Source organism: Panthera pardus, unplaced genomic scaffold, assembly GCF_024362965.1.
Source record: "Panthera pardus isolate Hobbes unplaced genomic scaffold, ASM2436296v1 HiC_scaffold_1, whole genome shotgun sequence".
NCBI lineage: Eukaryota > Metazoa > Chordata > Mammalia > Carnivora > Felidae > Panthera > Panthera pardus.
In genome coordinates, this window is record NW_026526654.1 from 81568079 (window position 1) to 81593300 (window position 25222).

The 25222-nt window shown below is 45.4% G+C and overlaps 1 long non-coding RNA gene across 1 annotated transcript; it reads left to right on the plus strand.

Moving 5' to 3' along the window:
- Positions 1 to 234: 234 nt before the first annotated feature.
- Positions 235 to 1667, plus strand: LOC128776255 (uncharacterized). The gene is made up of 2 exons (XR_008421354.1): positions 235 to 651; positions 891 to 1667. It is a non-coding gene; the product is annotated as an uncharacterized LOC128776255 (long non-coding RNA).
- Positions 1668 to 25222: the final 23555 nt, after the last annotated feature.

A 25222-nucleotide genomic window follows, 5' to 3' on the forward strand; every position in this document is an offset into this window, starting at 1 on the left:
AGGAAGTTCTCAGTTACATCACTGGGGTAAAGATAGAGATGTTCAGCACCGGCTCCAGCTCTGACAAGAGTGAGATCATGCGGGATACTTCCGGGTTGAGGCTGAGTCATCGATAAGCCACATTTTGGGTGATATTATTCAGCTCTCGGTACCTGCCCCTTAGAAATAAGTCTTTCTTTTCTTTCTTTCTTTCTTTCTTTCTTTCTTTCTTTCTTTCTTTCCTTCTTTCTCTTTCTCTCTTTCTTTCTTTCTTTCTTTCTTTCTTTCTTTCTTTCTTTCTTTCTTAATAGTTATTTATTTTTCAGAGAGAGAGGGAGAGAGAGCGAGGAGGGGAGGGGCAGAGAGAGGGGGACAGAGGATCCGAAGTGGGCTCTGTGCTGACAGTAGAGAGCCCGATGCGGGGTTGGAACTCACGAACTATGAGATCATGGCCTGAGCTGGCGTTGCACGCTTAACTGACTGAGCCCCCTAGGCACCCCTCTCTTCTTTCTTTCTATCTCGCCGATGAAAAGTCACTGGCAGTGGAATCTGAGGTCATACTCCACCACGGAGAGATTGTATCTCTCGCTCATTCCTTATCTGCATGGCCTATCTATTTATCAAAGAAAATTAAATCGGTCTGCCGAGATTCGATCTTCAAATACCATTGAGGTGAGTGCAAATTGATTGTGTGCTGTTGCGGGACTCATTTTCTACTTGTGGGAAGGACTTGTGCCGTGGCTTGCTAGGGAGCTCTGTAGGACAGGGCAAGCAAAATCAGAGAGATCTAACAAGACTTGAGGCCATGCTTTGCACCAGGTAGAATGCCAGGTGCTTTGCGAGGATTTGCTTGCTTATTATTCACAACAGCTCAGAGAGGTTGGTATGATAATTCTTGTTTTCCACATAAGGAAACTGAGGCCCAGGAGGCAGAGTATCTTGTACAAAGCCATACAGCTGGTTGGTGGCAGAGGTGGCACGTGAACTCCAGTCATTCGTGTGGACCCCCAGCAGTTATAAATGGGTGATACCTTGGACAATAGTGCATTCTGGGAAAGACTTTTAAACTCCTCAGGCTTCAGATGTCACCTGGGTACAAATGACTGCAAAATTTGTAACTCTGGCTTCTGAGATCCAGTTCCCATCTCCACCTGCCTCCTGGACGCTTCCACCTGGACATGATGCCAAGAACTATGGCTCAGCACAGAAACTCGAACAATCACCATCCCTTGGGGACCCAGGGCCCCTCCCCCTCTCATCGCTGTCCTGTGTTTCTCAGGTAGCACCACATTTTTTCAGCCTTCTCAAGATCTGAGTTATGTTAAGCCCCTCCCTGGAGATTCTTGCTCTAAAATAGTTTTTGCCTCATTTCTCATTTTCCGTCTCCACCACCCTTTTAGCCTTTGTTGCCTCGGGCTTAGATTATTGCAACAGCGAAATACCTCTTTTATTAGCTGTCACGGCTTAGACACTACCTACTCAAGGCAGTTCCTTAAAAGTCAATTTTGGGGGCGCCTGGGTGGCCCTGTCGGTTGAGCGTCCGACTTCAGCTCAGGTCATGATCTCACAGTCCGTGAGTTCGAGCCCCGCGTCAGGCTCTGTGCTGACAGCTCGGAGCCTGGAGCCTGCTTCACATTCTGTGTCTCCCTCTCTCTCTGTCCCTCCCCCATTCATGCTCTGTCTCTCTCTGGATCAAAAACAAATAAACATTTTAAAAAAAATTTTTTAAAAAAAGTCAATTTTGTCCACATATTGAAATTACCTGGGAATGTAAAAAGTACTAAGAACTCTCTAGAGGTTGGGGTCTCACCTTTCCAGCATTACAGCGGCCTCATCAGGATTATTTGTATCTCTGAGACCAGCGATGTTGTCCTAAGGCTCTGAGGATCGGATGTAGTCTCCAGGAAGGGTAACTCTAGCCCTACTCCTGTCTAAACTTTGGCCCGACACACACAGCGGAGAAGAAGGCACAGGACAGTTTGTGACAAGAAGCCCAGGTGGGCTGGTGGACGCCAACTTGTAACCAGGACTATGGAGCAGTCGTCGTCCCACAATATTCCACATCAGCCGGAGAAAATCTGTGTTTGGGTTAAAGTTCTTCCCTGACCGTCCCCACTGATGGCTGTCTTCCCCTCGGTACTCCCGGGGGACCTCTAGACAAGTCATTTGTACCACCTTGTGAACCTCTTTTGTTGTTATTTTCATGCATTTACAACACCCATGCTATGAACTCCTTTAGGACGAGGCTTACACTTTGTCTTTTGTCTGGGGTGTTTCCAGGCCTAATAATTCTAATGGCTCAGCACCTTTGGGAGCCTGCCGGGGAAACTGTGGAGTGGGCCTGGGGTAAAGATAAGGAAGCATCTCGCAACTTGTACACAACACCTGCATATAGTCACGGCCTTCTGACACAAGTATACTCCTAGGAAGAATTATTGTCCACAAAGCAAAACCTGACTCTGTTCAAGCTTCTGGCTCTAACTACCAGTTTACGGGAAGGAAGGAGATAGGGGAACATGCTAAATGATACCACAGGAATGCAACTCGCAAGATCCAGACTGCGGGAAACCCTGTGGGACACAACGACCCAGTTTCTTCAACAAATCAATTGCAAGGAAAAGCAACAATGTGGAGGGCAACCCTACATATTAAAAGAGACTTAAACACTATAATCACCCATTGAAATATATGTTTCATTTGCTTCCTTATTCAAACAAACTATAAAAAAATATTTCAGACAATTAGAGAAATTTGACTTGGTTAGGGAATTATCGTTCCAGGTATGCTAATGATGTTGTGGTTCTGTTTTTTGAAAGGGTCTTTATTTTTATGGGGAGCTTGGATGGCTCAGTTAGTTAAGTGTCCAACTTTGGCTCAGATCATGATCTCATGGCTCGTGAGTTTGAGCCCTGCATTAGACTCTGTGCTGACAGCCCTGAGCCTTCTTTGGATTCTCTGTCTCCCTCTGTCTCTGCCCCTCTCCTATGTGCTCTCTCACTCTCAAAAATAAATAAGAAAGAAAGAAACAAAGAAACAAAGAAAGAATAATAATAAAATAAATTTTTTTTTTAAAGAAAGGGTCTTTATCTTTTAGAGATGCATACTGAAATATTTTAGAGAAAAATGATACTAGATGTTTGCTTTGGGATAACAGTATGTGTGGAGGGGAGTGGACAGAGTAGAGGCTAAGACTCACCAAGGACTGTCAGCCATGGAAGCTGGATAGGTGCAGAGAAGGTCCTTGTCTAATCTCTTTTTTGCTTATGTTTAAAATGTTCATAATAAAAAGGCGGGGGGGGGGACTAGAAGAAGGGAAAATCACTGGCCAGCCAAACGTAACCCATGACAGACAGAGAAGGGTTTACCATGGATCCGCTGAAGTTCAAGCATCAGGACCTCTCACTACATAGGCCTCTTCCAAGAGAGTGTTGTATTCATGATTTTTCTTACAAAGTGCTCCCCAAATCGTAAAAGTTTCAGGCATCGCAAAAGTTAGACCTACCCCTAATGGCAGGCAGCCGGCTGACTCTCATTTTAGGCATTTTGTAAGTGCTCACCAATATGCTTTTTAAAAACACTTAATGAAGATTTTCAAACGTACACAAAGTAGGCACAACATATAATGAAGCTCATGTTCCCTCCCCCAGTTCAAGTTATGAATGTTGTACTATATTTGCTTCATATTTTCCTATCTCTCTCCTCCTCCTCCTTTTTTACCCTTGAATAGTTCTGCATGTTTCTTCATTTTCTTTCATAACCACAATATCATTATCACATCCAGCAAAATTAACGATACTTCTTCCACATTATCTAAGACACAACCAATTTCCCCAGTTGTCTCAGAATGACTGGATCTTCAGCAAAGATCTCTAATCAATGTCAGAGAGAGGACATCAGAGCCATTCATGAACTGTGTGCCTTTTTGTGTTGAATGTTAAAGTCACATTTTCCCCACCATCGCAGGTGGCACGGTATGGAAATATTGACCGAGCCTGCCCTTTTTTGTAAAATCTGGTTGTGCTTGTACAGTCAAAATCATTGTATTTAACAATGGCCATTGAGGGTGAGTGGACAAGATATCAGCATGTTAGCTAGAAGAGCTTATTTAAAATATGAATAAAACAACCTCTGTATTTGCAATGTGCTCCTTGTTTCTACAGATAATAGCCAGCATTCTGCCTTTAGCCGTGACCTTTATTTTTCCCCTTGCCGCTCTGTAATTGTTTCGTGTGTGCTTTGCATCCTATTGTTATGGACCAAACTGTGTCTCGCCAAATTCGTACTTTGAAGTCCTGAACCCAAACACGACTCGAGGGGGAGATGGGGCCTTGGAGGTAATTAAGGACATAGGGATGGAGACCTAATTTGATAGGACAAGTGTCCTTATAAAAAGCAGAAGAAATATTAGCAATCCTCACTCCTTCCCCCTTCCCCTGCACAGGGGAAAGGCCGTGGGAGAACACATGGGGAAGGCAGCCAGCTACAAGCCAACAAGTGAGCTCTCACTGGACCCCAACACTTCTGGCACTTGATCTTGGACTTCTCGGCCTCCAGAACTGTGAGAAAATAAATGTCTATTGTGTAAGACTCCCAGTCTATGGTTTGTTTTTTTTTTTAATTTTTTTTTTTTTAACGTTTACTTATTTTTGAGACAGAGAGAGACAGAGCGTGAACGGGGAAGGGTCAGAGAGAGGGAGATATAGAATCCGAAACAGGCTCCAGGCTCTGAGCTGTCAGCACAGAGCCTGACTCGGGGCTCGAACTCACGGACCGTGAGATCATGACCTGAGCCGAAGTCGGCCTCTTAACCGACTGAGCCACCCAGGCTCCCCCAGTCTATGGTTTTTTGGATACGGTAGCCTGATAAGACCAATGTACTATGTAGACTATACTATGTAGAATAGAATGCACGACATACAGTGTGCTAAGCATAGTTCATTTTAATAGTTTACCAGGCATAACAAGGTTAAGGACCAATAAATTGCAGGCGGGTGCATGAGTGCACACCCCCACCCCCCACACGTCCTCAGATAAAGGGCAATGAGGAAGAGGGAGGGGAAATACTCATCAGATTTGAAATGAGTGGGTCTTTAGGGACCTTATTAAGAACACGGCTTCTGTGGCACACACAGATAAAGTACACCCTGGGAATTAGCTAGAAGTGAATTGACTTGTACTTGGACACTTTAGGAGGTCGTATTAGAAGGGGAGGAACATGTAGGGTCAATGTCAATTCTGGGCGGTATGTGCCTGTTTTAAGGGGAGTGAATAAATGCATAGGGAGCAATAAATGAGAGATACTAGATGTGGAAAGAATGTCGTGAAATCATCTGGCCCGATGGTTGAAGGTGGGAATGAACGCTGTGAAGAAGACAGTCACTGAGTTCAGAGTAGAGAAGGGGGCTGTCCCCCAGGATGGGTGCAATCCTGGTCCTTCAGAGAAAGGTGTAAGGCAAGGTCATGATTTTCGAGGTGGATGAAATTCACGTGACAGTGGTAGTGGTGGTGGGGAGCACTCATATGACTTTAATCATTTCCAAAGATGAGTTCAGTGAAGAAGTGGCTGGAATGTAGGAGGAGGTGACTGTGTGCAGTGAGAGTTGGAATGAAAGAGGGGACGAGTCTTCCTGACTTCTTTGACTAGGACGACAAATTTACGCTCCAAACGGGGAACAACAGGCGTAACCCTGGCAAGTTGGGAAAAAGGCACCTGCCACGGAGCCTCGGTTTTCTGGTTGGAGATGTAAGGATTCTCCAACTGTATGCAGCGTGGAGGGGCAATTGTCCTCTCCCTTTCAGAAGCCACGGAGGAAATGTGCGCTTCTCAGGGCTGCTGTGGGAGCAGGGAGCCAGTTCCCCTTTGAAACGGAAGAAGCAGGAGAGACCCTTGCCCTTGGACAACATTAGTGATTCTGGCAGCTGAGGCTGAGTTTGATTCTCTTCTTTGTGATACAGGATCTGAGAGAGAAGCGTTAGTGTATGGGCTCCTCGAACAAAGGAATTATCTCTCCCCCAGCTGGTGCCAGCAAAATAACTCCCTAAAAAGTGGGGCAAAATACTTGCCCCAGAGCCCCTAAGTTTGGAAATTAACAGCGTATCAAGCAATCCTTAATTTCTTGAACTGTTCTTTTAAAAAATCTCCTGAGTTTAGAATCGATTCCCCTTGTTTACAAATTAGACTTCAGAAAAGCGTGGAGGAAGAATTTTTGCTACTGCTATTCAAGAAGTTCACACGTGACTGTCAAGAATTTTGAAGGGACCAAGATCTTACACTACATCACACTTAAAAGTTAGCCTGCTACAGTCTCACCAGTATCCACTGGTGAAGACAAGAGTCTGCTGGGTCAGAGGACAGTTTATTACTCGCGGCCAGACCGGGGGACAGACCATCAGCCTTGTTCTTTATACTGATTCCCCAAACCTCAATTTCCAGAGAACAATGCAAAGAGGGCTGGATTATACCTGCATATGCAGTGGGTTGCATTTCAGGAGAGGAATCCTGAGGTTCAGAAGCCCGAATCTTTTATAAAGGGCAGTAAGCATATGCGCCCTTTGCTTCAGAGGTAGACATTATCTCTATCTTCCAAGGATACAAGCAAGCCTGCGTTTTGCTCCAGAAGGAGACACTGTCTCTTTTCCTCAAGGCTGGCCATTACATAAACGTCCCTCAAAAGAAAGTCCAGAATAAGGGGTGGTTAGTTTTTCTACACAAGATGTGCAGAAATTTGAAAAATCTATGCAGGGTGGTAGCCGTACAGCAATAGATTCTTTTTAAAAAATGTTTATTTTTGAGAGAAAGAGAGTGGGGGAGGGGCAGAGAGAGGGAGAGAGAGAATCCTGAGCAGGCTCCGCGCCATAAACGCAGAGTCCGACGTGGGGCTCGAACTCATGAACCGTGAAATCATGACCTGAGCCGAGATCAAGAGTTGGACGCTTAAATGAGCCACCCAGGCACCCTGAAGAGTTTTCTTAATACCTTGTCATTAGTGATGTCCTTGGACCAGAGAAACTTCTTAAACGCTGTGGGAGGTCGCTCTACACCATTGCCTCTGCTTTAATTGTTTCTAACCTTGGTATCACAATTCCCTGTGGCTTAAAAATCTTTTTTCATGCATCTGTCCAGATAACTACCTGCCAGCACCTCTTCCCCACCCACTGGACTCAGTGCTGTCTTCTTTCTTTCTACTCCCAGGCTTTTAGATTCTGGCCATCCTGAGTTTCACCTCATTGGCTTTTGCCTACAAGATCTATACAAAGAAGACAAAATAACTCCACTCCTGAAAGGTATGGCCATTGTCTCATCACATAAAGCTAGGAGGAATCTGAAAAGCTATCTAACCCTACCTGCTCATTTTACAGATGTTAGGGGGTGGGGGTCTGTGGTCAAATGAATACAGGAAATACTAAGTTAAAAAAGTCTAACAGGTGCAACTACTTTGGAGAACTGTTTGGCAGTTTTTATAAAGTTAAATGTGTCTGCCCTCTGGCCTAACAATTCCTCTCTTAAGGATTTACCCAAGAAAAATGAAAACATATGGCCCCAAACATTCTTGCACAAGAATGTTCATACCTGCCCTATTCATGACGGTCAAAACTTGGAGACAACCCAAATGTCCATTGAAAGGAGAATGGACAAACAAATCATGAATGAATGAACTACTGATACCCACAACAGCATTGATGAAACTCAAAAATCTCATACTGAGCAAAAGAAGTCAGGTCCTACCCCCCAAAATCTATGCAACATGATTTGGGTTTTTTTTTGTTTTTTTTTTGTTTTTTTACGTCTAAGAAGTATATGGACTTTAGTGATGAGAAGTCAGATACTGGCTGTTGCTGAACAGGGACAGGGGATTTACAGAAATGGGGACATTTTCTGGGGTGATGGAAATGTTTTATATCGTGCTTTGGCTGGTGGAAGATTTAAATATTCAATTCTCAAAACTCATTGAACTGAACGGTCTGTGCATATGTTAATTATACCTCAGTTAAATCTTTTAAAAAGTAAAACATATTTCTTTACTAAGGGCTTGTTAATCAAGCAAATATACATTGTACATCTTTAAGAAGGCGATACAGTATACAGAGTGTTTCTTAAACATATTTGAACACCAATCACTTTTTTTTAATAAAAATCTTCGACACATATGTGCGTTTATTTCCCCAATTTTTTTTAAGTTTATTTATTTTGAGAGAGGCAGAGGCAGCATGAGCGGGGGAGGCGCAGAGAGAGAGGGAGAGAGAGAGAGAATCCCAAACAGGCCCCGCACTGTCAGCACGGAGCCCAATATGGGGCTCGAACACGTGACACCGTGAGATCATGACCTGAGCCGAAATCAAGAGTTGGACAATGTCACTGACTGAGCCACCCAGGTGCCCCTGAAGACCAGTTGCTTTTGGAAGGAACAACAGGGAACAGAAAATGCCTTAGAGGATGTTTTGGGTTGCACGTTGAGCGTAGAGTATTTCACTGTGCGGTTTTCTGTTCCTTATTTCCTTCCTTCTGCTCGACATAGAGATGGACCTCTCATGCCAATCCGTCGGGGCAGGATGGTGAGCCACCTGCGGTGACCCAGCTTTCCTGTCTTCCTGTTGCCAGCTCGGGTCCTTCAGTTGGCACCCTCGTCTGTCCCAGGCCATTGGATCACCACAGCCCATTGCCTTCAACGGCAAGAGACACAGTTGAACGGGGAACGGGGCGGAGCATGGCCATCTGATATGTTCGCAGGACGTTGCCCATATCAGTCACAGAGTTAATTTATTCGGTCACGGGGGCATCCATTCACTGGTTGGCAACCTAGTTAGAGGAGCGCCTCTATGTGTCTGTCATTGTTCAGGTCTCTGGAGACATAAAACTTAGTAAAGCACACTTCCTGTCTTACGTGGGGGGAAGGGCGGAGGAGAGAGCCACACGCACACGACTTTTAAATGATGCAAAACTGCAGTGTTGGTGCTAAAGGTCTCGTCTTTATCTTGTTCCTTCCCCTGCAGACACGCGGATTCCCTTTCCCTTCTACAGGGCTGCCAAAGGCAAAAATAACAATACCAACCACCTGATGCCAAGGGAGAATTATTGCTTCGACCGAAAGGTTATCTGTTATAAAGGAAGTAGTCTACTGTCCGCAAAGTGGTAGAATGGTACAGAGGCTCCAGGACCTGCTGGGGATTTGCTGCACCTTTGTGGGTGCGGCAGCTAGGAAGGAAACTCAGAATCGGGTGCTCCCATGAGGAGTCCAGTGGGTTTTTTTCTTGTTTGTGAGGAGGTTTGAAGGGAGGTCGGCTTTACAGTTTTTGGAGAACAAGAGGGCTGTACCACAGAATGACTCACTTTTTACTCATTGTTCAGCTCGAGCACGTAACATTCTCTGTGCTTGAGCTGGTAGTGGGGCCGGTGCAGAGGTCAATTCAGGTATTAGTTGCACGCAAGGGCGGCAGAAACAGCCTGATATTGACCATGGCCGTGACGCAGAGATGACCCTCACAAGCACGCATCCAAGGGAGATGGTGAAGCTTAGAGTGTCCCTCAAAGACTCGAAATTTCGTAGGGACCAACGTCTCGATTTGTCCACTTAAGAAAATTTAGTAGGTAGCAACACCGACTCCGTGTATGTGGCTGTAGTGGTCTGTGCATTTTACTATACGCAGAGATTTGTGTAAGCACCATCACAATCAGCATACACACATCTTTGTCAGCCCAGGATTCCCTCGTGCTCTCCCACCTTATTCACACCCTCATCCCACCCCCGGCTCCTGGAAACTACTGATCCATTCTCCAGAACCATAGTTCTAGCTTTCTGGAAGTATCATATAAATGAAACTGGTATAGTACATAACCTTTGAGTCCAGCTTCCTGCATGCAGGGTAATTTTGTGTGAAGATCTTCCTTCCTTCCTCCCTTCCTTCCTCCTTCTCCTTCTTCTCTCTCCTTCCTTCCTTCCTTCCTTCCTTCCTTCCTTCCTTCCTCCTTCTCCTTCTTCTCTCTCCTTCCTTCCTTCCTTCCTTCCTTCCTTCCTCCCTCCCTCCCTCCCTCCCTCCCTTCCTTCTTTCCTTCCTTCGGTCTTTCCTTCTTTCCTCCCTCCCTTCCTTCCTTCTTTCCTTCCTTCCTCCCTCCCTTCCTTCTTTCCTTCCTTCGGTCTTTCCTTCTTCCCTTCCTTCCTTCCTTCCTTCCTCCCTCCCTTCCTTCTTTCCTTCCTTCGGTCTTTCCTTCTTTCCTCCCTTCCTTCCTTCCTTCCTTCCTTCCTCCCTCCCTCCCTCCCTTCCTTCTTTCCTTCCTTCGGTCTTTCCTTCTTTCCTCCCTTCCTTCCTTCCCTCCCTCCCTCCTTTCTTTCTTTCTTTCTTTCTTTCTTTCTTTCTTTCTTTCTTTCTTTCTTTCTTTCTTTCTTTCTTTCTTTTCTTTCCTCTCTACACCTAACATGGGGCTCAAACTCACAACCCCAAAATCAAGAGTCGCACCCTCTACTAACTGAGCCAGCCAGGTGCCACTGTCTGAAGATCTTTCTTTATCAGTTCTCCTAGAGCGTGTCTGCTGTCAAAAAACCCTCTTAATTTTTCATTCATCTGAGGATGCATTAATTAATTAATTAATTAATTTTTTAATGTTTATTTTTTGAGAGAGAAAGAGCATGAGCAGGGCAGGGGCAGACAGAGAGGGAGATGCAGCATCCGAAGCAGGCTCCAGGCTCCGAGCTGTCAGCACAGAGCCCGAAGTGGGGCTCGAAGCCATGAACTGTGAGATCATGACTTGAGGCGAAGTCAGACACTTAAACTCCTGAGCCACCCAGGCACCCTGTGAATGCTTTTGTTGTTGTTGTCGTTGTTGTTTTACCTTTGTTCCTGAAAGCTATTGTCTTGGGATATAGAATGCTGGTGGATGCCAATTGCTTTTCTTCTAGCACATTCACATTGCTCTTCAGCTGCCTTCTCACCCCCGACGGTTTCCGGCTTCTGGTTCCCGATGAGAATTCCACAGCCGTTTATTTGATTGTTTCTCCCCCATAAATAATACGTTGCCTTTTCTCAGATTGTTTTCATGATTTTTGTTTGTTTTTAGTTTTTAGCAGTTTGATTATGATGTGTCTGGGCATGTATTTCTCGGGTGTATCCTACTCGAGATTTGCTGAACTTCTTGAATTTACAGGTTTATGCCTTTTGCTAAATTTGGGAAGTTTTATTTTATTTATTTTATTTTTTTTCAATATATGAAGTTTATTGTCAAATTGGTTTCCATACAACACCCAGTGCTCATCCCAAAAGGTGCCCTCCTCGATACCCATCACCTACCCTCCCCTCCCTCCCACCCCCCATCAACCCTCAGTTTGTTCTCAGTTTTTAAGAGTCTCTTATGCTTTGGCTCTCTCCCACTCTAACCTCTTTTTTTCTTTTCCTTCCTCTCCCCCATGGGTTTCTGTTAAGTTTCTCAGGATCCACATAAGAGTGAAACCATATGGTATCTGTCTTTCTCTGTATGGCTTATTTCACTTAGCATAACCCTCTCCAGTTCCATCCACGTTGCTACAAAGGGCCATATTTCATTCTTTCTCATTGCCACGTAGTACTCCATTGTGTATAGAAACCACAATTTCTTTACCCATTCATCAGTTGATGGACATTTAGGCTCTTTCCATAATTTGGCTATTGTTGAGAGTGCTGCTATAAACATTGGGGTACAAGTGCCCCTATGCATCAGCACTCCTGTATCCCTTGGGTCAATTCCTAGCAGTGCTATTGCTGGGTCATAGGGTAGATCTATTTTTAATTTTTTGAGGAACCTCCACACTGTTTTCCAGAGCGGCTGCACCAATTTGCATTCCCACCAACAGTGCAAAAGGGTTCCCGTTTCTCCACATCCTCGCCAGCATCTATAGTCTCCTGATTTTTTCATTTTGGCCACTCTGACTGGCGTGAGGTGATATCTGAGTGTGGTTTTGATTTGTATTTTCCTGATGAGGAGCGACGTTGAGCATCTTTTCATGAAAATTTGGGAAGTTTTAAAGAAAGACATTTCTCAAGTATTTTTCTACATCAGACTCTTTCTTCTGTCCTTCTGGGACTCTGATGACACAAACATGAGACTTTGTATAATTGTTCCACAGGACCCTGAAGTTGTATTCTTTCTTTTTCAATCTCTATTCTCTCTTGTTAAGATGGGAGCATTTCTATTGCTCTGTCTTCAAGTTGACTGACTCTTCCCTCTGTTTTTATGTCCATTCTGCTTTTGAGCCCAATCAGTGAGTTTTAAACTTTTATTATTGTATTTTCAGTTCTGTAATATCTGTTTGAGGTGTTTGTTTTGTTTTGTCTTGTTATTTTTTGCAGATCCTTTCTAGAATGTTTATTTTTCCTTGGACCATTCTTTATAATAGTTGCTTTAAAATCTTTATCAGATAAGTTTCACATCTGTATCATCTTGGCATTGACATCCATCAATTGTATTTTCCCATGTGAGTTGAGATTTTCCTGGTTTATATGCCAAGAATTTTTGGATCATTTCATGGACTTTTTTTTTTTTTTTAGTATTAATGTTCACATATTCAATAGCAGCTTTTTTCTTCTTAAAGATTTTATTTTAAGTAATCTCTACACCCAACATGGGGTTCGAACTTACAACTCTGAGAACAAGAGTTGCACAGTCTACCAACTGAGCCATCCAGGCACCTCTATTCAACAGTAGCTTAAAAATAAGTATTACTACATTCAAAATGCTTCCAAACTGAATCTATAAATGGTAATATAAATTTAAAAACAGAAACTTAAAGTAAATAAATTTAACATTACATATCATGGACATTTTGAGTATTATGTTACGAGATACTTGATCTTATTTATTTAATTAATTATTTATTTATTTATTTAATTTCTGAGGGAGAGAGAGACAGAGGGAGACAGAGCCCAAGTGGGAGTGGGGCAGAGCGAGAGGGAGATACAGAATCCCAAGCAGGCTCCAGGCTCTGAGCGGTCAGCACAGAGCCCGACGCGGGGCTCAAACTCACACACCGTGAGATCATGACCTGAGCCGAAGTCGGACGCTCAGCCAACTGAGCTACCCTGGTGCCCCAATACTGGATCTTACGTAAATCCTGCAGAGAATGTTGATTTTTTTTTTTTTTTTTTTTAAGCAGACAATTGACACAGTCGGGCATAGGCGGCAAGTTCTGACCAGATTTCTGTGGGTTGTGGTTCCACCGTCAGTTCCATTTGCAAAGTCTTTGCGGTAGTGTTTAGATTTCTCCTGAGCGCCCACCATCTCATGGTCAGTCTGGGATCCGGATGGTGGCGTATCTGTTAGTTCAGTTCTCAGACTCTTTGTATGCTGTATGTGATCAAATCTAAGCGTGCGTAGCTTGGGGTGAGACCCCCCCGAATTAGCAAAGAACTTTATGGCGTTGTTTTTTCCAAACTCCTTTCTCTCCCTGATCTCCCTGTATTTTCCAGTTTCCTGCAGGTTCTCCTTTGGGTTCATCCATCTAGAAAGCTGCTGTTTTATTTAATCTACTCTGTGCCATTCCTGTGACTCTCCCATGTCCTGGGCCAAGTGGTGGGTACACACGGAGAGGAAAAGAGCATGGTCCTTGGACCACCCCTCCTTTAACTGGAGAGGAAGGTTCCCCTTCGTTGGCATTTTCTATGCCGTGGACCTTCCGTGCTGCCGCTGCCACTGCCAGAAGACTTCTTTCTCACATCTTGAACCTGAGCTAGTAGGCTTCTGCTCAGTTCTCTCTGTCCACACGGGTGTCTCCTTTTGGGGTTCAGTCTGCCTTGAGTCCTGTCTAGGGGACACCAAAGGGGAAAAAAACATTAAGTCCACAGCCAGTTTAAAGGTTCTTTGAATTCTTGTTTTCCTCCCCAGATGACCGGCTACTCTTTCCTTTTTTTTTTAAATTTATTTATTTATTTATTTATTTATTTTTAACGTTTATTTATTTTTGAGGCAGGGAGAGACAGAGCATGAACGGGAGAGGGTCAGAGAGAGAGGGAGACACAGAATCTGAAACAGGCTCCAGACTCTGAGCTGTCAGCACAGAGCCCGACGCGGGGCTCGAACTCACAGACCGCGAGATCATGACCTGAGCCGAAGTCGGCCGCTTAACCGACTGAGCCACCCAGGCACCCCTACTCTTTCCTTTTTAAAAAGACCTCATAGAGCTGCTCCGTGCATTGTGTCCATCTATTCTAGCTGCGTTCAACGGGAGAAGCAGGGTGGAGTGTGTTTATTCCGCCTTATCCCAAAATAGAACCTGTGCGTTGACTCTGGCTGGGCAATTTCTCCCCTATCCTTTGGTCTGAGGCCTGGGGCCCCTTTCCTAGTCACAAAGGTAGGATGGATACTTCATTGTAGGCATTTGTGATGGCAATTGTCAAATATGTGAGTTTGTCTGTTTGCGTGTATATGGATGCTAATTAAGTGCGGAAGAAAACCACAGAAGGGGTCGAATCCTTTTCCCAGAGGGAAGTGGAGGTCACCGTGCTCTTATCTCTTGCCACTGCTGATGGGAGCAGAGCCCTGCCTGTACTGCCGGTAACAGAGGGTCTGCAGCTCTATTCCTAATGGCTTTGGGGCACACCGAATGTTCTAGAAGTGGAGCTGTCAGCTCTATATCTCTTTGCAGGTCCCCTTGAAACCTTTTCTTCCCTTTTCCATTGATCCATTTTTTTCTGCCAGCCCCTTTGACGGAGTGACGTGACGTTAGGAAAGAAGGATTGGAGCCAAACAACAGAAGGGGGCGGTGGAGTGTTTATACGAAGAAATGAGGTTCTTACGTGTTGTGTGTGTTGTGATCCAGGCTGGGGCAGTCTTTGGTGGGGAAAAAAGCTGTAGTGCAGAAAAGTCTTAACTAATAAAGATATAGTTGTTCTTGCCAATGTCACCCAAGGGATAAACAGCCTGCCCGCCATAAAATCTCATTAGTCCTGCCAGGCGAGTGAAGAAATGTAAAGATTTGTGGCCCCAGTCTAACTAAGCCATTATCCCAAGAATGTCTCAGCGATGCGTTGCGGGTCTATTTGAGGATTTCAATTTACCTGTAGTAGGTTTGCTTTCTTTTCTTCTACCGGAGAAAAACATTCAGCCCGTTTTACTGTTTTGGATTTCTTTTCGGTGGGCTGAAACTGTCATAGCGCTCCCTTCCAAAAAAGTAAAAATACCAAGCACTTGCCTGTCTCGCCCCACCCCCCCCCCCCCAACACACACGATCGTCAAGGTGATTTCCGTTTATGGAGGGGCAGGGGTCAGTTTGGTGGGTGGACAGGTTGAACGAGACGGTTGAAGGGGTTGTGAATCCATCTGTGGTTGAAAAACATGCTGGGAGTCTAAGAAACGCTCAGAGAGTCTCTGAAAAAGACATTCGTCATAAGGATTGTAATATTTCCCTTTTTTAATGTATTTGGCGCGCATAAGGAACATGAATTCTGGCGAGGCATGTTTGCTCAGTGCCCCCGGCTGCACGCTAAGTGAGTGCCAGGCGTCCACCAAAACCCTGCTCGTGAAGACGAGATGGCCCTCGCGGGCGGTGCTGTGTGAGCCTGCACTCAAGTCACCAGGTCAGAGGGCTCAGGTCAGTCTTCAGCCGCACGGGTCCCTCGCTTCCCACATTCAACGGGTCGCTCCTATTTCCAAAAGGTCCCTCAGGTTTCCCTTGTTTGCTTTGTTCCACTCTTGCTGTGCTTTATCAGCTATAACTATAAATCCCTGGACGGCAGCAATTTCCTCCTAACCGATCTCCAGGGAAGTCACCTATCTGATCACGTATCAAAGTTCCTTCATGATTCTTTTTTTTTTTTTTTTAATGTTTATTTAGTTTGGAGAGAGAAAGGGAGAGCGTGAGCTGGGGAGGGGCAGACAGAGAGGAAGACAGAGGATCCGAAGCGGGCTCTGTGCTCACAGCAGCGAGCTCCCTTTGGGGCTTGAGCTCACAAACCACGAGATCGTGACCTGAGCTGAGGTCAGACGCTCAACCTACCGAGCCACCCAGGCGCCCCTCATGGTTTGTCACTATGTCCAGAATAAAGCCTAAGCTCTTCACACATTATCCTGGTCTAAGTGTCAGCCCCGGCTTCTTCCTTTTTAATGTCTGTCTGCTACTGGACGTAGAGTATTCGTCGCTTTCTGGGAAGGCTGCCCTATTTCCCACCCCCATGACTTTGTTCGTGCCCTTCTTCTGTTTGTGAGTCTTATTTCCCTTTCCCTTCCTAAAAATCAGATTTGTCCTTTAATACCGAGCTCAGATGCTGTCTCCTTGGTGTGGCTAGTCAGTGGTTATAGCTGCCCTCTCTATGCTTCTGTAGAACTTCATTTAGGTATAATTCATTCACTCGTTCATTCATTCAATTATTCATATGATGTATTCATTAAACACTACTTTGTTATGGGGCAATAAACCAGCTGCTGAGCCCGCAAAAGGTAAGACATCACTCCTGTCCTTAAGGGATGTAGTCCAATGGAGAGAGAAATTGGAGTATAAACATACGCTATGAGAGTGGCTCCTGGGTGGCTCATTCAGTGAAGCATCCGACTCATAATTTCGGCTCAGGTCATGATCTCACGGTTTGTGGGATTGAGCTCTGTTTTGGGCTCTGTGCTGACAGCTTGAAGCTTGCTTGGGATTCTCTCTCTCTCCCTCTCTCTCTCTGCCCCTGCTTGCACTGTCTCTCTCGCAAAATAAATAAATAGGGGCGCCTGGATGGCTCAGTCGGTTAAGCGTCCGACTCCAGCTCAGGTCGTGACCTCACGGTTTGTGAGTTCGAGCCCCGCGTCGGGCTCTGTGCCGACAGCTCGGAGCCTGGAGCCTGCTTCGGATTCTGTGTCTCCCTCTCTCTCTGCCCTTCCTCTGTTCACGGTCTGTCTCTCAAAAATAAATAGAAAGTTAAAAAAAAATGGATAAATATTTAAAAAATACAGAAAATATAATGGCTATAATGGATTTGTGTACAAAGGGAGTGAATCTGCCTGGGCGATTCTGGAAGAGCTTCCGGAGGACCAAGCATTTGAGCTGAGACTCATGGATAGAGAAGGCGGCCGTGGGGCGGGAGAGCCCACGCTCACAGCACAGCACGCACCCTGTGAGAGGCGGCTGTAGGTGTGGTTGAACATGGCCTGCACGGGAGGTAGTGCACCTGACAACCACAGATAGCAAAGCAGAGGCCGCGCGACTCCAACACGGGGCTGGGGGTGGGGGGTGAGGGGAGTGTCTGCCATGATTAGATTCTAGGAGCCAAGTGTCTCGGAAGGCGCGTGCTTTTTAAGATGCATGAGAATGCCAATTTATGGCCAAGTCGGTTTGAACCATTTTTAATCTAAAGCGTGCTCTCACTCCCCCAAGTGATGGCGGCGTGAGGAAAAGAGCGAGGTGCGTGTTTCTCAGTGCTTGGGCCAGAATATAAATCAGGTCCTTCCCACTCACACCCTCTTCTTCCTCCTCTTCCTGGAGATTGCCGTAAGATAGTCCTAAAGGTACGCCAGTGTTGTGGAACGTTGACTGGAAAACCGTAAGTTCTAAAGCTCAAAAATAGTTAGGAGACTCTTCTGCCCGAAGAGGTATGTGACTATAAAACTATGCCTATTTTTCATTAGGTTTCTGCTCCCACCTGCTGTGTGGACCGCAGCATACAGGGACCCGGGCCCCTCCCACTCTGGTTCAGAAGGTGTTGGGTGGGGTTCGAGCATCACACGCCCAGGTGACACTCATGCTGCCCACCAGGAGACCACTCCAAGGGGGGGGGGGCTCTACGTGTCACTGTCTCCATCATTAAATTCGACACAGAAAGCACCAAGCTGCTTGTGACTTGCCGAGTTCAAAGGCATTTTAAGAGGTTACCGCGACTAATCATCTCTTTAAACTACTACCCAGGGCACAACCGTATCTACTTCAATGGGGTGTTAAGAAAAAGCGGATGGTTGCAGTTTCATCAGAAATAAGAAGTTGGATGTTCTGCTTTTTCATTTTGTTAATCTTGCATAAGGGATGACCCCACGATACAATGTGAGGTATATTATCCCACACGTAACAAATGTCTAGCCTTCTGGACCAATAGCAAATACCTTGGGACTGGGGGCGCCCCGGTGGCTCAGTTGGTTGAGCGACCGACTCTTGATTTCGGCTCAGGTCATGATCTCATGGTTTGTGAGTTGGAGTCCTGAGTTGGGCTCTGCCCTAATAACACGGAGCCTGCCTGAGATCCTCTCTCTGCCTGTCTCCCTCTCTCTTTCTCTCTCTCTCTCTCAAAAAATAAATAAAAAAATAAATAAAAAATAAAGACCTTGGGAGTAAAGTAACTAGTCAGTTGAGTTTTTTTTACTTGGCTTTCGATCTGTGATTGTCACTGTTTCGTATGTTCAGTAAACCTGCTTGTTTTTCTTTTCAACTTATCAAGGAATAATTTAGGTACGGTAAACTGCGTTCATTTAAAAAGTATACTTTTGTGACCTTTTTAACCTACGTTCTAATTTACTAATGACGTATTAATTTAAAAGTATTCACTAACACAGGGGCGCCTGGGTGGCTCAGTTGGCTGAGCGTCTGACTTCAGCTCAGGTCACGATTTCACGGTTCGTGAGCTCGAAACCCACGCTGGGCTCTGTGCTGACAGCTCAGAGCCTGGAGCCTGCTTGGGATTCTGTGTCTCCCTCTCTCTCTACCTCTCCCCAAACTCATGCCGTCTCTTTGTCTCTCAAAAAGAAGTAAATGTTAAAAAATTCAAAGATAATTTCAAATAATTTAAAAAGCCCCGCACAATTGGGAATACCGTGTAACCTTCAGAAGGAGCAAGAAATGACTACGATTTTGTCTTACTGTCTAGATAGAAGGGCAAGAGGGAGCACGTGGGAATTAGGATGAGACAGTCCACTAGGACACAAGAATAGCTTCCTGAGGCCACAGAGCCTTCACGCTCTAGCACCCAAGAAAGGGAGAGGTAGGAAGCCCCAGAGCCCAGACATGCTTGGAAACCTCGGGAATGCATCTGGTGCTCCTGAATTTGGCCTCCTGTGCTCGGATAACAAAGGCTGAGTCCAGGGAGCATTTAGGCTATGAGAATGGGGTGAAGGGGACAAATCTGTGTCGTATCTCTCATGCCTGTCACTTTGTGTTCTCAATGCCCCCACCTTGGTCCAGGACCTCATCACCTCATACCTAGGTGATTACTAAAAGTCGTCCAACTTTTCTCCCTGCTTCTGGTCTCTCCCCACGTGAACCCTATATCTGCATCTGTGCCTCTTCCCAACTAACAAAACCTCGAGATCAGGGACCACATTGTAGAATACTTTCTGGATGTAGAATTGCTTGTAATAAAAAAACAATACCCTAAATGTGTAACTCGATGGCTTGTTGAGACGTTCCACATAAATATAAACCCACAAATCTGAAAACAATCCTTTGTTAGCCCATGTGTCTTGCTTTTTGTTTTTAAAATAGGTTAAATATTTTTACAGGCACTAAGGGAAAAGGAAAGTGCAGTGATAATAACAGCAATTGTTTTTTGAGTTCTTGCTGTGTGTCAGGCACCGTGAGTCTGGCTGGTACTATCGTTATCCCCACTATACAGCCAAGGAAACCAAGGCACAAAGAGGTGAAGTCATTGCCAAGGTCAGACAGCTTGGGCCAGGCAGCTGAGCCTGGTGCCTGAGAGCTTCCTTAACCATGGCACCCACTGCATATCATTCCTATAAGGAGCATGTGAGATGTAGGCTGTGTTGAGGAATAAGTAACAGAATTGTAATTACAGCCCAGAGAAAAAGATCTTGAGATCAAGTTCAGGTTTATGCCTGACAGATGGTGAGATGGAGCCTATCTTCTGTACAGTGAAGGTGTTATAACCTCACGAACTTGGGAGAAAGAAGGGATCATTATCTGTGGAAACTATTTTTAGGTACTTTCTCTTATGTCCTTATAAAGAAAATACAAAGTCTCCGGTTTGATTATTCTATGTTGGTATGACCTTAATTATTATGTTTTTAAGATCCTTGCCCAAAGTCTGTGCACTTTGCTGAGTTTTTCATTAAAAAGCTCCTTTTTGGACTTAGCAAATGCTCAGTCTTTTTCACTTCAATAGTTGGAAATTTTCCCTTGGGGGCCCTACGCTCTTTAAATATTTTTAGGTTGCCAGTTTTCTTCTGTTGGCTCTCCAGGAAGCCAATTTGGTTCCAAAGCCCCTGAGAGTAGCCTGGCTCCTTCTTTCGCACACCCATTGCATCACAATAAAATGCCGCCTAATTACTGCCTTTGTGGGGTCCCAGAGGCTGGGTATTTGTCTCCAGGCTATGCTGTGGACTATAAACTCTCCTCAGATGAGAGATAAACCGCTTCATTATTGAAATCTCCAGGTCTTGTAGCAGGAGTTTCCTCCTACCAAATCGTTTCCAGTCTTGGGAGAGAATCCATCAAACGAGACCATGTAATTCATCTCGAAGTAATTTCCAGTGGGATCAGCTTAAGAGAAATGTCCCTTGCTTGTGGTGCCCAGATCTAAAAGAGGGATTCTCCCCCAAATCGAATCCTTTTCTTGATTTTGTTTCCTCATTTCTGGTACGAGGAGGGAGTTCATAGGTGAGTAGTCCTTGACATGGGAACATACTGTGGAATGTTTTGGGGAGGCAGATTTTAGTAGAGAAACAGTGACGAGGACGGGGGCTCTGTACTGCTTGGGCTGCTTTCTCCTGACAGTGGCTGTAGAAAGGAGGTCAGTTGCATAGGTGATGGAAGGGCCCTAGGATCTTTGTGCTTCAAGGTCCAACCCCTGGACCTCTTTCCCAAGCGACCCTCGGACCCACTCTGCTCAGGTACCGCCATCTCTGGAGCACATCCGTAGTCTCTACAGCAGTGCTTCCCGATCTTAGCTGCACACTGGAACCACTTGGGGACCGTCAAAAAATCCCGATGCCCAGTCCCGTCTCCACTGCCACCCACCCCCATTAAAATTTTCATTGGTCACGGTGGGGTCGAGGCAGGCGCGTATTTAACGTGCTCCAGGTGACGCTAACGTGCTACAACGTTGAGAATTTGCTGCCCTAAAGCCCCTCTGAGAAGAAAGCTTCTCCTCCCCCATCGGCCTGCTGCAGGTGCACCTGTGGGGGACGGGGGCCGCAGGGGTGTCACAAAGGCAATAGTATGCTGCAAAATTATTGAACGACCGCAGTAAAAGGCACTGTCAAAGTAAAAAGATGGTAACAAGTATTCTCATTATTTTGCCGAAAAAGATTGCTAAGATCAGACATCTGTGTATTACCAAACCAGTTATAAAGCACTTTCACACGTACCCCGGGTTCTGTCCCCATAAGCATCCCCCCCCCCGCCCCACCCCAGGCAGATAGGGAAGGTATTACTGCGTGCATTTTTTGTAGATGAGCAAATGTGGCTCAAAAAGGCTGAATGACATTCCGAGATGACACAGCTAAGCAGCTGGCAGTGCTGGGGTTAGAATCCAGCCTTCTGATTGTGGTTCCCTTGTAACAGATCAATAGTATTATGAATTAGAATTCCATACAATTCTAGTTACTTACTCGCTGTGTGACCCATAGACAGTCGCTTAACCTCTCAGTTTCCTCATCTATAAAATGGGATCATACTTGGACCTCCCTCACAGGGCTGCTCTGGGATCAAAAGAGATAATGCTACTTTTTTTTTTTTTTAATCTGAGAGAGAGAGAGAGAGAGAGAAAATGTGGGCACAAGCGTGATTGGGAGGAGAGGCAAAGACAGAGACAAAGGGAGGGGGACAGAGTATCCAAAGCAGGCTCTGAGCTGAGGGCAGAGAGCCCGACATGGGGCTCGAACTCATGAACTGTGAGCCGAAGTTGGATGCTTAACCGACTGGGCCACCCAGGCATCCCTGCATCTGGGATTTTAAATTAACCCCAAAGTGTAAGTTGTTGCCTTGTAATATCTTATTCTTTTCCGTGTCGCCTGCGTATGTTTTTGGCCTGATTTATTCATGAATTCACCAGCCAGGAATCCAGAACTGACCTGAGAAGACCAGGTCTCCCAGAGTCAAAGAAGTGTCTGGAAGCGAGACCCTGCATCCATTTTGGATTCACACTTCCCTTCCTGCTGAACTCCTGAATTTTCTGGCTCATGAAGGCAGCTGCAGCAGCTGCTGTGTGTGTCCTTAACCACCCTCGAAGTCTGTAACACGTCATATTACCTCATTTTGGCTCCCTGGGCCTGTGTTGAAAGGCCCTGAATTAGTCACGTGGGGTACTTGATCAAAAATCACGTGGCTATTTGGGGCTCCCGGGTGGCTCAGTCGGTTGGGCGGCCCACTGCGGCTCAGGTCATGATCTCGTGGTCTGTGAGTTCGAGCCCCACGTCGGGCTCTGTGCTGACAGCTCAGAGCCTGGAGCCTGCTTCCGATTCTGTGCCTCCCTCTCTCTCTTCCCCTTCCCTGCTTGGTCTCTGTCTCTGTCTCTCTCTCTCTCTCTCTCTCTCTCTCTCTCAAAAGTGAGAAACATTAAAAAAAAATTGAAAAAAAAAAAATCACATGGATAGCGCTCTATTCCTTTGCTCTACACTGGGCCTCACTGTCGGAGAATAAGCCCGGGTTAGGAGAGAGACGTCTGAGGGACGTCTGAGTTTTCTCGTAGGAGATGAAACAGGAAATGGATTAAGAGAAGGGATGCAAGAAACGGGGTCTTTCAATGCCACCTAACACCACTCAATCCATTGTCAGTGAGACACTTGATGGCACTTAGTTGTAGATATAAAGACTCTCCTTATTTATGAACTCTGGGCATTTATACCTTTTTTAAAATTCATCACTGTCAACTTCTGCTATCTTTTTCATGATTCTCTCTAGCACCACACTTACATAGACTAGATTTTCAGTAAATGTTGGCAGCAACTTCTTTCCCTGTGACATGCATTCATTTACTTATTCACGCAAGAAACATTTATTAGGTTTTGACTTTATGTCAGGCACTACGCAAGGGCTGAGGATATGTCAACCTTAGTCACAGTCCCCATTCTCAAGGAAGTGGCTTAGGGGGGAGCAGAGATGTGAACAGAGGAGAGGAATCAGCCTGAGTGCTATGATGGGGGAGACGTAGAGTGCTACGGGGCTCACGGAAAGGGACCGGGCACCAAGGAATGGGTTCCAGAAGCAATGCCTGAGCTGATTCTTGAAAAGTATGGCGGGGCTGGGAAGGTGAGAAGGCCAGTTGGGAAAGGTGGTTATGGACGGAAGGAGGAGGTATATAGGTCTGGAGCAGGAGGGGTTTGGAGTGCAGGGAGAAAGCAAACAGGTCACCGCCCCATAGGCCTGTGTTTGCCCACATCCATTAGTAGTTCATGAATTCGATGTAAAAGAAATAGAATAGGAAATATCAGAGTAGTAGTAAGAGTGTGTTTTGCTTCATGAAACTTACAGGTGTTGGAGATACACGTTTGAGTGTGTGTGTGTGTGTGTGTGTGATGTGCATGTATATGTATGTCTGTACTGAGTACAGGGATTTATGGTTAAAAAAAAGTTTGAGGAGCTCTACTGTAGGCTGGAAGTGCCACTGGTTTCTACGCCGAGGGATGACATGATTAAATTTGCATTTTGGTACCATTATTCTAGCCGCGGTACGTAGAATGGACTTGAGGGGCTGGAAAACAACATGGCGGCAGGTGTTAGAGCAGCTATCTTGTAGGATGAGATAGGATCCACATGTTGTAAATGGCAGAGGAATAGATAAAAGGAGCACGGGTCTCTGATGATTGTGAACTACCCTACCAGCCCTGTACATGTATCCGGACCTCCAAATGAGGGAGAAATAAATCTCTAGTCTAGTTGGGCCCACCATTATTTGGGTTTGTAATGACAGGCTAACCCATATTCTGTTTTATTTTTTTTTTACTTTTTACTTAAATTTTAATTGTTAACATGCAGGGCAATATTGATTTCAGAAGTAGCATTCAGTGATTCGTCTCTTACGTAGGACACTGAGGGCTCATCATAACAAGTGCCTTATTTATTTACTTATTGAAAGTTTCTTTATCTATTTCGAGACAGAGAGAACACGCATACTTGTGAGCAGGGAAGGGAAGAGGGAGAGCAAGCAGGCTCTACACTGAGCGTGGGGCTCAATCTCACAAAATGTGAGATCATGACCTAAGTTGAAATCAAGAGTTGGATGCTTACCCTTAAGACTGAGCCCCACCCAGGCATCCACAAGTGTCTTCTTTAATACTCATTACTCATCTAGCCCATCTCCCACCCACCTGCCTCCACCAACCCTCAGTTGTTTTCTATAATCAAGAGTCTCCTGAGGTTTATTTCCCTCTCTCCTCTTCCCCACCCCCTTCCCATATGTTCATTTGTTTTGTTTCTTAAGTTCTACACTTGAGTGAAATCATATGGTACTTGTCTTTCTCTGATTGACTTATTTCGCTTAGCATAATACATTCTAGCTCCATCCATGTCGTTGCCAATGGCAAGACTGCATTCTTTTTGATGGCTGAGTAATATTCAATCATATATACACCACATCCTCTCTATCCATCACTTGATGGACATCTGGGCTCTTTCCATAGTTTGGCTATTGTTTTGGTTTTTTTTTTAATTTTTTTTTTAACATTTATTTATTTTTGAGACAGAGAGAGACAGAGCATGAACGGGGGAGGGTCAGAGAGAGAGAGAGAGACACACAGAATCGGAGGCAGGCTCCAGGCTCTGAGCCATCAGCCCAGAGCCCGACACGGGGCTCGAACTCACGGACCGTGAGATCGTGACCTGAGCTGACGTCGGACGCTTAACCGACTGAGCCACCCAGGTGCCCCAGTTTGGTTATTGTTGATAATGCTGCTATAAACATCAGAATGCACGTGCCCCTTCGAATCTGTATTTTTGTATCCTATGGGTAAATACCTAGTAGTGCAATTGCTGGATCGTAGGGTAGTTCTAGTTTTAGGTTTTTTTTTTTTTTAATGTTTATTTACTTTTGAGAGAGAGAGAGACAGAGAGGAAGCAAAGGGCAGAGAGAGGAGGCACAGAATCCAAAGCAGGTTCCAGGCTCTGAGCTGTCAGCACAGAGTCTGAAGTGGGGCTCTACCTCACGAACCGCGAGATCGTGACCTGAACCGACTGAGCCACCCAGGCACCCCTATTTGTAGTTTTTTGGGGAACCTCCATATTGCTCTCCAGAGTGGCTGCACCAGTTGGCATTTCCACCAAAGGTGCAGCAGAGGGTTCCCCTTTCTCCACTTCCTCGCCAACATCTGTTGTTTCTTTTGCTGTTAATTGACAGGCTAACCAATATTCTTAACTATTATGCCTGC